This window comes from Sciurus carolinensis, chromosome 18 (assembly GCF_902686445.1).
Source record: "Sciurus carolinensis chromosome 18, mSciCar1.2, whole genome shotgun sequence".
NCBI classification, from domain to species: domain Eukaryota; kingdom Metazoa; phylum Chordata; class Mammalia; order Rodentia; family Sciuridae; genus Sciurus; species Sciurus carolinensis.
In genome coordinates this window covers 5248463-5262969 of record NC_062230.1, presented here as the reverse complement: position 1 = coordinate 5262969, position 14507 = coordinate 5248463, and the positions used below count along the sequence as shown (strand labels likewise).

The window sequence follows — 14507 nt, the reverse complement described above, 5'->3', positions numbered from 1 at the left end:
GGGGAGGAGTTTGAGAAAAATTAACGTTAATTCTCCTTTAAATAGAATTCACCTGCATAGCCATCTCGGACTTTTGTTTGTTGAAATTTTTTGATTACTAAGTCAATCTCTTGGATTGCACTAGACTTTTTCCAATTGTTCTTTTTCAAGCATTCATTTCATGGTATAATTCATTGTATTTCTCTAAAGTCTGTATGAATGTCTCTTCTTTTACACCTGATTTCAATAATTTGAAAAAAATTACTGAATGTTTTTCTTTCATCAGTACAGCTGTGAATTTGTCAATTTTGTTGATCTTTTAAAAAATATTTTTATTTGTAGATGGACACAATACCTTTATTTTATTTATTTTAATGTGGTGCTGAGGCTCAAACCCAGTGCCTCACACCTGCTAGGCAAAAGCTCTACCACTGAGCCACAACCCCAACCCTTGTTGATAGTTTTGAAGAACTAACTTTTGGTTTGATTGATTTTTCTCTGATGTTTTTCTATACTCTGATTCATTTATTTCCATTTTAATCTTTATTATTTCCTTCCTTCTGTTTCCTTTGGGTTTATTTTGCTTTTTTTCCTAGTTTCTTAAGGTAAAATATTAGGTTATAGATTGATCTTTCTCCTTCTTCAGTTGGGTGATTGCAGCTATAAATTTCACCGTGGGCCCTGCTTCCACGCAATCCCATAAATTTTGGTCTGTTGTGTTTTTGTTTTCATTCATCTCACAATGGTTTCTAATTTGCCTGGTGATTTTTTTTAGGACTGTGTTGTTTCATTTCCACATATTTGTGCATTTTCCAAATATCCTTCTGTTATTAATTTCTAATTTCATTCCATTGTTGTCAGAAAACACATCTTGCATGACTCCAGTCTTTCTAAATTTACTGAGACTCACTTTATGACCTACCATATAATTTGCACTGGGGAGTGCGCCGTGTGTTTGTGAAGAATGTGTTCCCTACTCTTGTTGGGTAGAGTGTCCTCAGATGTTTGTCAGGTCTAGTTGGCACATGTTTTATTTCCTTGTTGATCTTGGGTCTTGTTGTTCTTTTATTACTGAGGGTGGGATATTGAAGGGTCAGGATGTTGTTCCTGGGTTGCTTTCCCCTCCACTTCCTTCAGTTTTTGCTTGATGTACTTTGGGGCTCTGTTCTTAGGTGCATGTATGTTTACAACTGTTAGGTCTTCATGAAGCAGCGGCCCTTTTATCTTCTATAATATCCTTCTTTGTCTCTAGCAATACTTTTCTTTTTCTTAAAGTCCATTTTGCCTGATATTAGTATAGCCACTTCAGCTCTCTTTTGGATCCTGTTTGCACGGAATATTTTTTCTTTAATTTTCAAACTATTTGTGTTTTCTAATCCATTTGCCCTTTATCTGAAGTGTTTAATCCATTAAATTTAGTGTAATTACTAATAAAGAATGACTTGCTTCAGCCAGTTTGCTCTTCATTTTATATTTATACATATATCATGTAATATTATATATGCACATATACATATATATCATATGTAATATATGATTATATGTGATATAATGATATCTCATATAGATTATATGATAATGTATTATATGATTATATAAAGTATGTATCATATTATCATATATATGATATTGTATATGTATGTATGTATGTATATATATATATATATATATATATATATACAGATATATATCCTATGTGTTTCTGTTCATCAGTCCTTCCTCCTTCCAGTAGAACCTTTTAAAGTATGCTTTATAGATATTTTCTAGGGTGCCATTTAATACCTTGTTCTTGCTATTATTATATATATTTTTTACTTATTTGTGGTTGCCCTGGGAATTATAGTTAACATCTTAGTTTACAACAATCTAGATTAATACCAACTTAATCTCAGTAATACACAAAACTTTGCTCCTCATCACCACCCTGACCCACACTGGTTTGTTTTTCAAACTACCTCCCTTGATATTGTGTGCCCTGAACATAAATTTATAATTACTGCTCTGAACCTTTGTCTTTGGATTCAGATGGAAAAAAGGAGCAACAAACAAAAACTGCATTTCACTGTCTTTTATATTTAACTCTGTGGTTACCTTCCTGGTGTTCTCTATCCCTTCCTGTGATTTTGAGTGACTATCCCGCGTTACTTCATTGCAGCCCAATGGACTGCCTTTAGCGTTTGCTGTAGGGGGAGGACTACCAGCAACAAACTCTTCTAGTTTATCTGGTAATGTCTGTTTCTCCTTCATTTTTGAAGGATACTTTTATGGTAGTATTCTTGGTTCATTATCCACCCCTTCCTACTCTTTGGCTCTCTCACCCATTCCTCTGGCCTCCAAGGTTTCTGAGAAGAAATCAACCACTAATATTTTGTTTGTAATAGTTGCTAATCTCTTCAAGATCCTCTCTTTGCCTTTTGACAAATAATGTGTCTAGATGTGCCAGATCTCTTTGAACTGATCCTAGTTGGAATTTGTTGAACCTTTAGGATGTGTAGATTTTGCTTTCATCAAGTTTAAGAATGTTTGCCCATTATTTCTTCAAAATTTCTTTCTTTGCCTTTCTCTCTTCTCCTTCTGAGACTCTCATTGTGCATATGTTGGTAGGCTTTGCACCGTGGAGACTGTTAATTTTTCTTCATTCTCTAGATTTTTTTCATTCTCGAACTTGATCATTTTAGTTGATTGACTTGAAGTTTGCATCTGCTTGCTTGAATCCATGGAGCTCCTCTGGTGAGTTTTTAATTTCAACTATTGATCTTCCATTTCCATAATTTCTTTTTGATTCTTTATCAGGAATTCGGTCTCTTTTTTGATATTCTCTATTTGGTAAAATACTGTTTTCATGCTTTTATTTATTTAGATATGGTTTTGTTTAGATCTTTGACTATATGTTAATAGTTGACTTAAAGTCCAATGTCTGAGCTTCCTTAGGAAAAACATCTATTGACTGTGTGCCTTCCATCCCTACCATGTACAAACCATTCTTTCTTGTTCCTTTGCATGTCTCATAATTTTTTATTGACAACGGAGTATTTTATTTTTATTTTTTTATTTTTGAGAACCAGGCATTAAACTCGGGGCACTTGTCCATTGAGCCACATCCCCAGCCCTATTTTGTATTTTATCTAGAGACAGGGTCTCGCTGAGTTGCTTAGTGCCTTGCCATTGCTAAGGCTGGCTTTGAACTCATGACCATCCTGCCTCAGCCTCCTGAGCTGCTGGAATAACAGGCATGTGCAAGTATTTTAAATATTATAACAGACAACCCTGGAAATCAGACTCTTTCCTCATCCCCAGGCTTCTTCATTATTTCGGTGTATTGTGATCATTATTGTTTGTTTGTCCGATGACTTTTCTGAACGAATTCTGTATTCTTTGTCAGGTGTGGCTAATAAAATCTCTGTTCTGGTAGCTTAGGTAGCCAACTTGTGATAGAACATAGGTATCCTTGAGGTTTTCTAGAATGAAAAACAAGCCTCCCAGTCTTGGTGGAGGGACTCTGTGAAAGCTGCGTGCCCCCCCACCTGGTGGTCCCAGCCTGGTGGTCTAGGACTCTGCACTAGCCTCCGCTTCCTGCACGTGCAGATTCTGAAGGTCAGTCAGAGGTGAGCCTCTAGGGCCCTCCCAGGTCTTTTCCGGGCTTGCACACGTCCCTAAGTGTGTTCTGCCTTCTGGATTGCTAGGAACATGTTAGAGCTTTCAAATTCCTTTTAGATCTCTCATTCCCCAACCATTTTTACCAGGATTTTATTGTTATTGTTAGACTATCGTCTGTCCCAGTGTTATCCAGTGCCTCAGGCCACAGTGACTAAAGAACTTGCCTGCAAATGTTTTTTATAAACACCTCCACCCTCCATCCCTAGGTAGCGGCCTGAGCTCGGGGCCAGTTCTTCTAGTTAGGCAAAATAAGGATAAGGTTTCAGGCTGATCTTACAGGACTGTAACCAGATTGGCCAACACAAATAATGACTATTTTTTTTTTTTTGGTGAATGAGGTCTACTCGGTTCCCTCCCAGCACCAGCAGTGTGGGCTGTTATTTCCAAAGTTGTCACTGATCTGAGACGAGGATGAGAGGAGGGCGAGCTGAAACACCACAAAGCTTGATCTTCCTCCTAAAAGTGAAGTGTTTTCTTTAAATAAGTTCTCCAGAGTCGCTGCCAACATTTTGGTGATTTCCAGGGTTGCAAAAAAAAAAAAAAAATTCTTCTGATCATTTTGTCATTTTTTTCCCTGCTGTTATAAAAGTGTAGAATTTTGGATTTCCTACAAGTGCATCGATCAGCGAGTTGTTCCTTCTGGTGGTTGTTGTATTCCACTGTATAGATGCAGGACATTTCTTCGCTCACTTCTTGAGGGACCTCTGGGTTCTGCCCTGTTTTGAGCTACTGTAATCAAGTTGCTATCTTCATTTGTAGATGAAATACTAGGCTCATTTCTCTTGGATGCTTATTCAGAGGGTGCGGGCCCACGAGGTAACTGCTTCAATGAGCAGAAACCGTGGAAGAGTTTTCCAGTGTGGCCCTGCCCTTTGCATTTCTATGGGAATTCCAGTTGCTCCATATTACGTCAAATGGTTGGTAAGGTCAGTTGAAACATCTTGAGCCCAGTTTCACAGACATGTAGGGAGAAATGCATTATTGTTTTTAATACTGATCTCTCTAACCACTGAGGCTGCTGATCACATTTTCATGGGCTTATCTGTCATTTATGCATCTTCTTTGGGGAAGTATCTGTTCAAGTATTTGGGTCAGTGCTTTAAATTGGACGGCTTCTCTTCCTTTTACTGAGTTCTAAAAGTCCATGGTCATACACGGAGAGTGTGAAGTTGTCCCTCATTTTGTGCCTGAGCTTTTCCTTTTCTAGACAGGGCCTTTTTAAAACCACTTTTTGGAAATAGTTGAAATACAATGAACTGGCGGATTCAAGTTGTGTGATTGACGAGGGTTGATGTACGGGTGCACCTGCATGACTCTCAGCACCAAGAGACTGAGCATGTGCTGTCGCTGCCCGCAGCAATGATCTCGCGGATATTCGTTACCGCCTGCAGCAACAATCTCACGGGTACTTATCGGAGGTGGACTGGAAATAAACTACTTCTATTCCTGAGCTGCTTCCTTGCTTGCTTGCTTATTCTCTAGCTATTAGAGGAAGAGTGGCTTGCTTGATTTTAGAGGAAAAGAGGCTTTGAGAGGGAGTTTTAGAGAAAGAGAGGCTTGCTACGCTTTCAGAGATCTATTTCTTCTTAGAGGTCTGCTGCTTCTTCTTAGAGGTGCGTCCTGCATCCTGCAAACTAAAGGTGCGTGCTAGAGGTACATGCTAAAGGCGCTGTCTATCAGAGGTGCTTCTTAGTGGTGCGTTCCACGTACTGCGATCTGTGATCTGCAACCTAGAGGTGTGTTCTTAGTCCTCCGCTCTGCGATCTGCGAACTGCGATCTGCGATCTGCGATCTGCCATCTGCCTTCTGCCTACTGCTTTTTGCCTTCTGCCTACTGCCCGCTTATATCCCCTCCAGGAGGCGGAGGGCGGGGCCACGCCAGTTAAGTGAAGTCAGGCGAGGAGCCAACTGCCCAATCACGGCAAAGGTCAAAACGAGTAGGCACAAGCAGGAGCACTCGGGAACACATGTGCATGCTGTGTGCGTGGACTCACTTGAATACGGCCAATGATAAAGCACCTGAGTGTGTTTATGTTAGCCAACTTCCTCACCGCCGATGTGATCAAAACAACTTCTGGCTGGCTGCCAGGTACCATCTTGGCGAAGTCCGCATGTCATAGCCCCCAACAATGTGCGTCACACCCCAATCTCCCTGGAATAGCCCCTTTCTAATCCATCCCTGCTTCACCTCCTCCAAGACCCTCCCCAGGGGACAATGGGTCTATTTTCATCACCATAAATCAGTTTACATTTTCTAAAGTACCACTGGCCAACAGAAAAACAGTAGGAGCCACATGTTATTTCAAACTTTCAGTAGGCACAGTAAGGACAGTTTAATAATGTGTTTAACCTACTGTGTCCAAAATAGTATAACAAATGTAATCATCATTCAAACTATGAGATATTCTACTTTGCTTTGCCTTCAAGGTTTTCTGATAACTGAACTGAATACCAAGACAACATTTTTTTCCTTAATATCCTCCTCCACATTAATAATATTGGCTCAATATTACGGTGGCCTTTTTGTTGTTTTTTTGTTTTGTTTTGTTTTGCTTTTGGTACCGGGCATTGAACTCAGGGGCCCTCGGTCACTGAGCCACACCCCAGCCCTATTTTGTATTTTCTTTAGAAACAGGGTCTCCCTGAGTTGCTTAGGACCTCACTTTTGCTGAGGTTGGTTTTAAACTCGTGAGCCTCCTGCCTCAGCCGCCTGAGATGCTGGGATTACAGGTGTGTGCCACCGTGCCCAGCTAGATTATGTTTTTATTGGTGCATTATAATGATACATAACAGCGGGGTTCATTGTGACATTCATATGTGCACATGCCATAATTTACTCTGTTCCATTCTCCAGTACTTCCTTATTCCTTCTTCTCCTCCCTCCCCTGATCCCCTTTCTCTACTCCTGGTCTCCCTTCCATTTATTTATTTATAAGTTTGATTGATGCATTATAATTAGACATAAATTGGGATTCATTGTGATATAGGCGCACACACACACAGCATGACTTTCATCAACTTCCGTCCCTGTCCCTCCCCTTCTCTACGCCTCTCCTTCCTTCAGCTCCATCTTCTTCCCCTTGTCCACTGATCTCCATCTATTTTTACAAGATCTCCTTTTTTCCGATTCCTTTTACCCCTCTAACTTCTGCAGATGAGATAAAGCATTCCGCCCTTGGCTTCCTGAGTTGGCTTATTTCACTTAGCACGATGTTCTCCAACTCCATCCATTTACCAGAACATCACACAGTTTCGTTCTCCTCTGGACTGATGAGAACTCAGTATTTTCTTTTTTGTTTTTTCAGCTTTTAAAATTTCATGTTTATTCATATTTTTCAAAATATATGTACATAAAAAAGGAAGATTTACAACAGGAAAGATTGCCTTATATGCAACACAAATTGCAATGAACACATGATGGGATCACACATGATTCTGATCTGTTTCAAGCCAATCTTCTCAAGTCCATTTTCCAGCCATACGTAAGCTGCAGAAGGGATCCCAGGAGACAATGCAAGTGCAATGAATATAAAACAAACAACTTTTGCTTCTGATCAGCTCTCAAGGGGCCAGAAGATAAACACCAAAAAGTTTAAGACCATTAAAATGTCAAGTGCCACAGGGAAGATAAATGATAACCAGAAATTGGTATTTCTCAAGTAGAAAGCTAGTGCTATTTAACACAACCTCACAACACTAAAAAAAAATACACATAAAAAAGGGTTAGGTAATAGGGCTTCCTTTGCTTTTTTTTCTTTTTTCTTTTTTTTTTTTTAATATCTCAAAAAGGAAGCCACTTGCTTGATATCAAAAGTGCTATGGAAAGAAAGGAGGGGGAAAATACACACAGATGAATCTGGAACCTAATTTATTTGAGGAAATTGTATGTTTTTCCACTTAACATTTCTATATTAGCAATGCTGTAATTCTCCAACACTTCCTTATAAAAAAAAGGCAAACAGGAAGTGGCAGGTCATGCTCCAAATATTCAAAAATATATTTTAACATTTGATCAAGATTTTATATATTTCAATTTTTGGTAACACAGGTGACATCAGAAATTAAATTCAATATATTCCTATACTTCTCCTTTAGTCAAAAACTAAGTGGTACAGAGAACTTGTGCTTCTTGTTAAGAGAATGCAATGCTCTCTGGGCCAGTGGAAAACACCTAGAAATCGATCAACGTGAGAAGCGGCCCAAAGAAGTCGTGGATTTTGAGGTTCTAATGAGTTCACACTCTTGGGCTTATTTCCAAAGCTAAGTTGTCTCTGTGTTTATAGTTGGAGAGAAAGGGTTAGTGGAGTGATGCGTATAAATAATTAATTTTTGTAACCACAGTTGACATCTCCAGGTAGGAGGCTGTACAATGAAGTCAGTGCTACACTGCCTCCTTGCTCCTTCCAGCACCTGACCAGCATCCTGTTCTTGATGCTTTCTACAAATATAAAAGTCTTTGCAACTGTTTAGATAAAACTGGGAGGAGGAAAAAAATAACAATAGGACTTGGGGTAGGGAAGCAAAAAGGACAAGTATAGATTATATAGTTTAGGCAAGTTCAGGATATTGCAGAAATTAAAATGACTGAGGGAAGGGGCAGGCACCAAGAACAGCACCTAAAGCTAACAGTGCCTAAATTGGTTTACTATGTTCCCTTCCCACAATGTTCATACAGGAGGAAAAAAGTGTAATTTTGTAAGCATCAAAACTAAAACAAATGCACACTGACCTTATAAAATAAGATTCTCAATTTCATCATGATACCCTTTTTTCCTGTAAAATTTACTTTTTTGCTTTGAAAGACTTCTTCATGGTGGATTTACCCTTGCCAGGCGATTTCACTTCTTTTCTTGAATTGGCTGCAGGCTTCTTCGAGGGGTTACCGCTAGGTTTCTTGATGACTGAGGGTCTGGCTTTCTTGGCAGGAGTTTTGGCTTTAGGAGGGGCTTTCTTGGGCAGGGGCCTAGCTTTTCCCCTCTGGGCAGCTGGAACTTTAGGTTAGGCTTGGACCCTCTCTGCTTCACAGATGCAGCCTTCCCTGGGGACTTGGCTGGGGTTTTCTTCTGCAACCTTCTCTTAGGAGGTGGCTCTTCATCCTCAGAATCGTCTTCTGATGACTCGTCTTCATCTTCATCCTCGTCTCTAGAATCATCTGGCTCTTTCTTTGGAAACAGAACTCCTGGGCTGGGGTCATATGGAAAACAGAGTTGGAATGTGCCACTGAGTCCTTTACCAGAGATCTGCTCCATCCACCCATTCTTTTCACATGTCTGTAGTTTTCTTCAGTAAATGCACCTGATAGTTAGAACTGGTCCCTGGGCGGTTCTCCAGGACACACTTCTTCAGAGCAGTATTGGAGCAGGTCCTCGGCTCGTTCATGGCAGCGATGGCAGACAAGTTTGCATATTCCATCAGGCCTCCACCAAGCAGGGGTTTCTCCCCTGATTTCTTCAGCTGGAATGTCCCCGAAGCACCTTTGCCAGTGATTTGTTCTAACTGTCCTCTCTCTACTGCTCTCTGCAGAACATTCTTCCACAGCTGAGGCCTGATGTCCACTCTAAGCTTAGGATAATACTGAGAAACATATTTCCTCATGAGACGGTAGGACGCTTCTTTAGGTTCACAGAGGCGAGGAAAGGCCAGGGGGAGGTCATCCTCCAATCTTATTGTGGTTCTGGATCTACTGCAGACCTCCTCTTCTTTGCGTTTCTGGGTTTCTGAGGTGTTTTTCTTGATTTCCGGATCACAACAGAACTTCTAGATGCACCTTTCCCTTTTACCTGTTTGATGACTCCTCTATTCAATTCTCTTTTCAGGCCTTGTTTAAGGAGGTAGCCCCTCTCTCCAGCTCCAGAGAAGGACACTTACGGATGATATATTTTCGAATAGCAACCACTGATGCACGCTCTTCTGGAAGCAAGCCTTAATGGCTTCAGTTAGGATTGCATCCCTCTTGGGACGTGGGGCGGAGGCCATCCGTGTTTGCTTCTGGGCCCTGGCTAGCTGGCTGGCAGAAAGGGTAGCCCAGGAAGGTATCTTTTTTTCACTTTCTTCTCCTTTTCTTTAGACTGATCTTTCTCATCCTTTTTGGTTTCCTCAGAAGTCTCGTTTTCTTCCTTCTCTTCATTCTCAGGTTTCCCTTTGGGTTGTTCTGTCTCACTCCATGCGGCAGGTGGAGTTTCCTTCTCTTGTTCTTCCACCGTGGAGACAGATTCCTCTGGACTTGCTTTTGGTTCTGGCTTTTCTTCCTGGCCTTCAGCAAGCTAACTTTGGGGCGGAGCTTCCCGGGTAGAATTCACAGCTGGCCGATCAATCAGCATGGTGCTATCTTCTACCTTCTCACCTGCCTTGGCGGCGGGTCAGCTGAGCTCCTCAGTAGGTGAGCGGGAGTGCCTTAGGGTGGACGAGCTCACCTTGGCACGTATCCGTCGCCACTTAAAATAATTTCTAGGTCCGAGTGCAGGTTACACTCTGAAGCCTCTGCTGTTAACCACAAGGATTTTTCCTAAAGGTTTCAGTATGGTGAAGAGTCAACCTGGGGCTCCGCTCCGCAGGGTCGTGGCGGGGCCTGTCCCAGCCACGCAAGAAGCGGAGCAGCGCCGGCCTCGCCTCCGCACACTCACCGCCGGGAGCCCGGTCTCAGTATTTCTTTTCTTTTTTTTTTTTTTTGGAAAATGTGCTTTTTTTTTTTTTATTGTAAACAAATGGGATACATGTTGTTTATCTGTACATGGAGTCAAGGCGTACCATTTGTGTAATCATAAATTTACATAGGGTAATGTTGTTTGATTCATTCTGTTATTTTTTTCCTTCCCCCCACCCCTCCCACCCCTCTTCCCTCTATGCAGTCCTTCCTTCCTCCATTTTTGCCAACCTCCTTAACCCTAACCCTAAACCTAACCCTAACCCTGACACTAACCCCTCCCACCCCCCATTATGAGGCCTCATCCACTTATCAGCGAGATCATTAGTCCTTTAGTTTTTTGAGATTGGCTTATCTCACTTAGCATGATATTCTCCAATTTCATCCATTTGCCTGCTAATGCCATAATTTTATCATTCTTCATGGCGGAGTAATATTCCATTGTCAGTATTTTCTTGATCTGTTCCTCAGTTCATGCCATCCGGGCTGGGTCTGTAACTTGGCTATTGAGAATTGTGCCGCTGTCAACATCGGAAAGGTCACCTCTGTAGTATGCAGAGTGGAGTATCGGGCACAGGGTGGTTCCATGCCTGCTCAGTTGAGGGATCTCCTGTCAGATTCCCACAGTGGTTGCCCATCTTTTATAGAACTGATCTGACTTTACAGCCAAAGCAATCGGTTTCAAACTACTTCTCTGCAAGTTAAATAAATTGATTCGTTCTTGGGTCAACTCGACGTTATCATTGAATTTAAAGGGGCCTTGCATAAATTGAAGAGCAATAACATTTATCAATATCAGCAAAGACATCTTCAAAATTTCTTGTGAGCTTTGTAGCCAACTTATGTAACTCTGCCAGCCATAATTCAAATCTCCATACTGATCCATGTTAGAAAAATTGTAAAAAAGAATTACTGGGTTGGGGATATAGCTTAGTTGGTAGAGTGCTTACCTTGCAAGCACAAGGCCCTGGGTTCAATCCCTAGCACTGCAAAAAAAAAAAAAAAAAAAAAGAATTACTATTGTATCATGAAACATTTCAATTTTGATATAAAATTTCAATCCCGGATAGCTGGGAAATGTACAGGATTTTCATTTCCTTGGGGCCCCACCTAAGCACGTTCATCTGCTGGTGACCTTGGTGAGGAAACCTAAGCCACACCAGCCGTTGTCTTTGTGTGGGATACTGAGAACTGGACTCAGGGCCTTCCCTGTGTGGGGCAAGTGAGGCACAGCTGAGCCTGTGCCCCCAGCCCCACTAACATCTGGCCACCCTCCTTGACTGCGAGAACATCTTGAATGGGTCAGACACCGTCTCAAGATATTTTAGTTTCATTTCTTTTACACTTAAATTTTAGAATCAGTTTATATATGCCTACAACATTCTGACCAGGATTTTGTTTGGTGTTATGCTAAATCTATAGATCAACCTGGGGAGTATTGACATTCTCCACATATCAAATCTTAATTTGTGAACATGGTGTGCATCTCATTTGTTTAGATCATCTACATTTCTTTTAAAAGCATTTTGCCATTTCTAGCATAAATAGCCTGCAGATGTTGTGTTCATTTTACATCTAATTATTTTATTTGTTGGTGCCATCATAAATGGAATTTATAAATTTTCGGTTTCCAATTGTATGGCATAAAATATAATCATGCAGCTATTATTCTATAGATTTCTTGGGACTTTCTATAGAGACAATCATGTATTCTGTGAATAGTGACACTTTTAATTCTTTCCTTTCAATCCGTATATCCTTTATTTCTTCTCTTGTCTTGTTGCCCTGACTTGGTCTTCCAATACCATAGTGAATGGAAGCTGCAGCACAGAGCTCTGGAGGCTGAGGGAGGAGAATCCCTTGAGCCCAGGATTTCAAGAGCAGCCTGGGCCAAACAGGGAGACCACTCCCATCTTTAAAAAAAAAAATGATAAGAGTGAACATCTTTGTTCTTAAACTTGGGAAAACATTCAGTCCTTTCACAGTAAGTATGATGCTTGCTCTGGGTTTTTTATAGAAACCCTTTATTATGTTGAGGAAGTTCCTTTTTATTCCTATTTTGATGAGAGTTTTATCCAGGATAGATGTTGAATCTTCTCAAATGCTTTTTCTGCATACATTGATAATGATTAAAATCAACATATTGATTTTTATAGACACATATATTATTGATATTATCAATATATTGATAACATTTTATTATGTTAATAAAGTTGTTAACAATATAGAGTATATTAATTTTTAAATATTAAATCACCTTTTATTGCTAGAATAACACTCACTTCACTGGTGTGTTCAATTTGTTAATTTTTTTTTTTTAGGATTTCGTGTCTGTTCATAAGGACTATTTTGTGGTCATTGTTTTGTGCTATCATAAGTCTGGTTTGAACATATGAAAAAATGTTCAACATCTCTAGTAATAAGAGAAATGCAAATCAAAACCACCCTAAGATTCCATCTCACCCCAATTAGAATGGCGATTATCAAGAATACAAGCAACAACAGGTGTTGGCGAGGATGTGGGGAGAAAGGTACACTCATACATTGCTGGTGGGGTTGCAAATTAGTGCAGCCACTCTGGAAAGCAGGGTGGAGATTCCTTAGAAAACTTGGAATGGAACCACCATTTGACCCAGCTATCCCACTCCTTGGCCTATACCCAAATGACTTAAAATCAGTATACTACAGAGATACAGCCACATCAATGTTCATAGCTGCTCAATTCACAATAGCTAGATTGTGGAACCAACCTAGATGCCCTCCAATTGATGAATGGATAAAGAAACTGTGGTATATATATACAATGGAATATTACTCAGCCATAAAGAATGATAAAATTATGGCATTTGCAGGCAAATGGATGAAATTGGAGAATAGCATGCTAAGTGAGATTAGCCAATCTCAAAAAACCAAAGGACGAATGATATTGCTAATAAGTGGATGATGACACATAATGGGGGGTGGGAGAGGTTAGTGTTAGGGTTAGAGTTAGGGTTAGGGAGGGGGGCAAGAATGGAGGAAGGAAGGACTGTTTAGAGGGAAAAGAGGGGTGGGAGGGGTGGGGAGAGGGAAAAAATAACAGAATGAATCAACCAACATTACCCTATGTAAATTTATGATTACACAAATGGTATGCCTTGACTCCATGTACAAACAGAGAAACAACATGTATCCCATTTGTTTACAATAAAAAAAATTTTTTAAAAATAAAACAATTCCACTTTAAAAAAATATAAGTCTGGTTTGGGTGTAAAGGTGTTTGCATCATACAATAACTTCGCAAGTATTCACCTTTATTTTCTGTAAGAGACTGTGTGTTTCTCATTTTTCTTCCAATCTTTGGTACAATTCTCTGGAGAAATTATCTTGGGGCTGGAGATTTCCTCTTGGGAGAATTTTCCCCCCTTGGAAGGTTTTTAACAACAAATTCAATTTCTGTAATACTTTGGGGCTATCCAAGCTATCTACTTTGCCTTGGGTGAGTTTAGGTGGTTTATGAGAAAACACATTTGCTAGGGCTTATTTTATGACTGAGAATATGGTTTATCTTCTTGAAAATCCTGTGTAAATTTCAAAAGAACGTATATTATGCTGTTGTGGATGAAGTGCTTTCTCAGTTTTAGTTTGTTGATGGTATTCTGTATCTTTACTGGTTTTCTGTCTGCTTGTTCTACCCTTTACTAAAAGTATTAATGTCTCCAACCATAATTATGAATTTGTCTATTTCTCTGTGAGTTTTGTTTCCTGCATTTGAAGTTCTGCTTTTAGACATATACACATTTATATGGTATAGTCTTGAATTTTTACCTCTTCAACCATAGCCAACTTCCTTGTTCTAAGGTATATTTTATCTGATATTAATACAGTAAATTCAGTCTTCTTTTGATTAGTGTGTCCATCCCATATATTTTTCCATTCTTGAACTTATAACCTACAAATATTAAAGTGCATAAGCATGTCTTCTTAAAAAAAATAAATCCTGACAATCTTTGCTACTTAGTTATGATTAGACCATTTACATTTATTATAATTATTGATGCATTTGCATTTATGTCTATCATTTTATCAGGTATTTTCTGTTTTCTTCTTATGCTCTTTGTTCCTCTTTTTTTCTCTCTCCAGCCTTTTAGGTTATTTGAATATTGTTTAGTATTCAATTTTAATTTATCATGTGATTATTTCACTATATAATATATATCCTAAACTTTTAACATTCTACTTATTTTGC

The 14507-nt window shown here is 39.7% G+C and overlaps 1 pseudogene; it reads right to left on the bottom strand.

Moving 5' to 3' along the window:
- Positions 1 to 8418: 8418 nt before the first annotated feature.
- The window catches only part of LOC124970634 (heterochromatin protein 1-binding protein 3-like), a 28910-nt pseudogene continuing 22821 nt past the window's right edge, over positions 8419 to 14507 (bottom strand).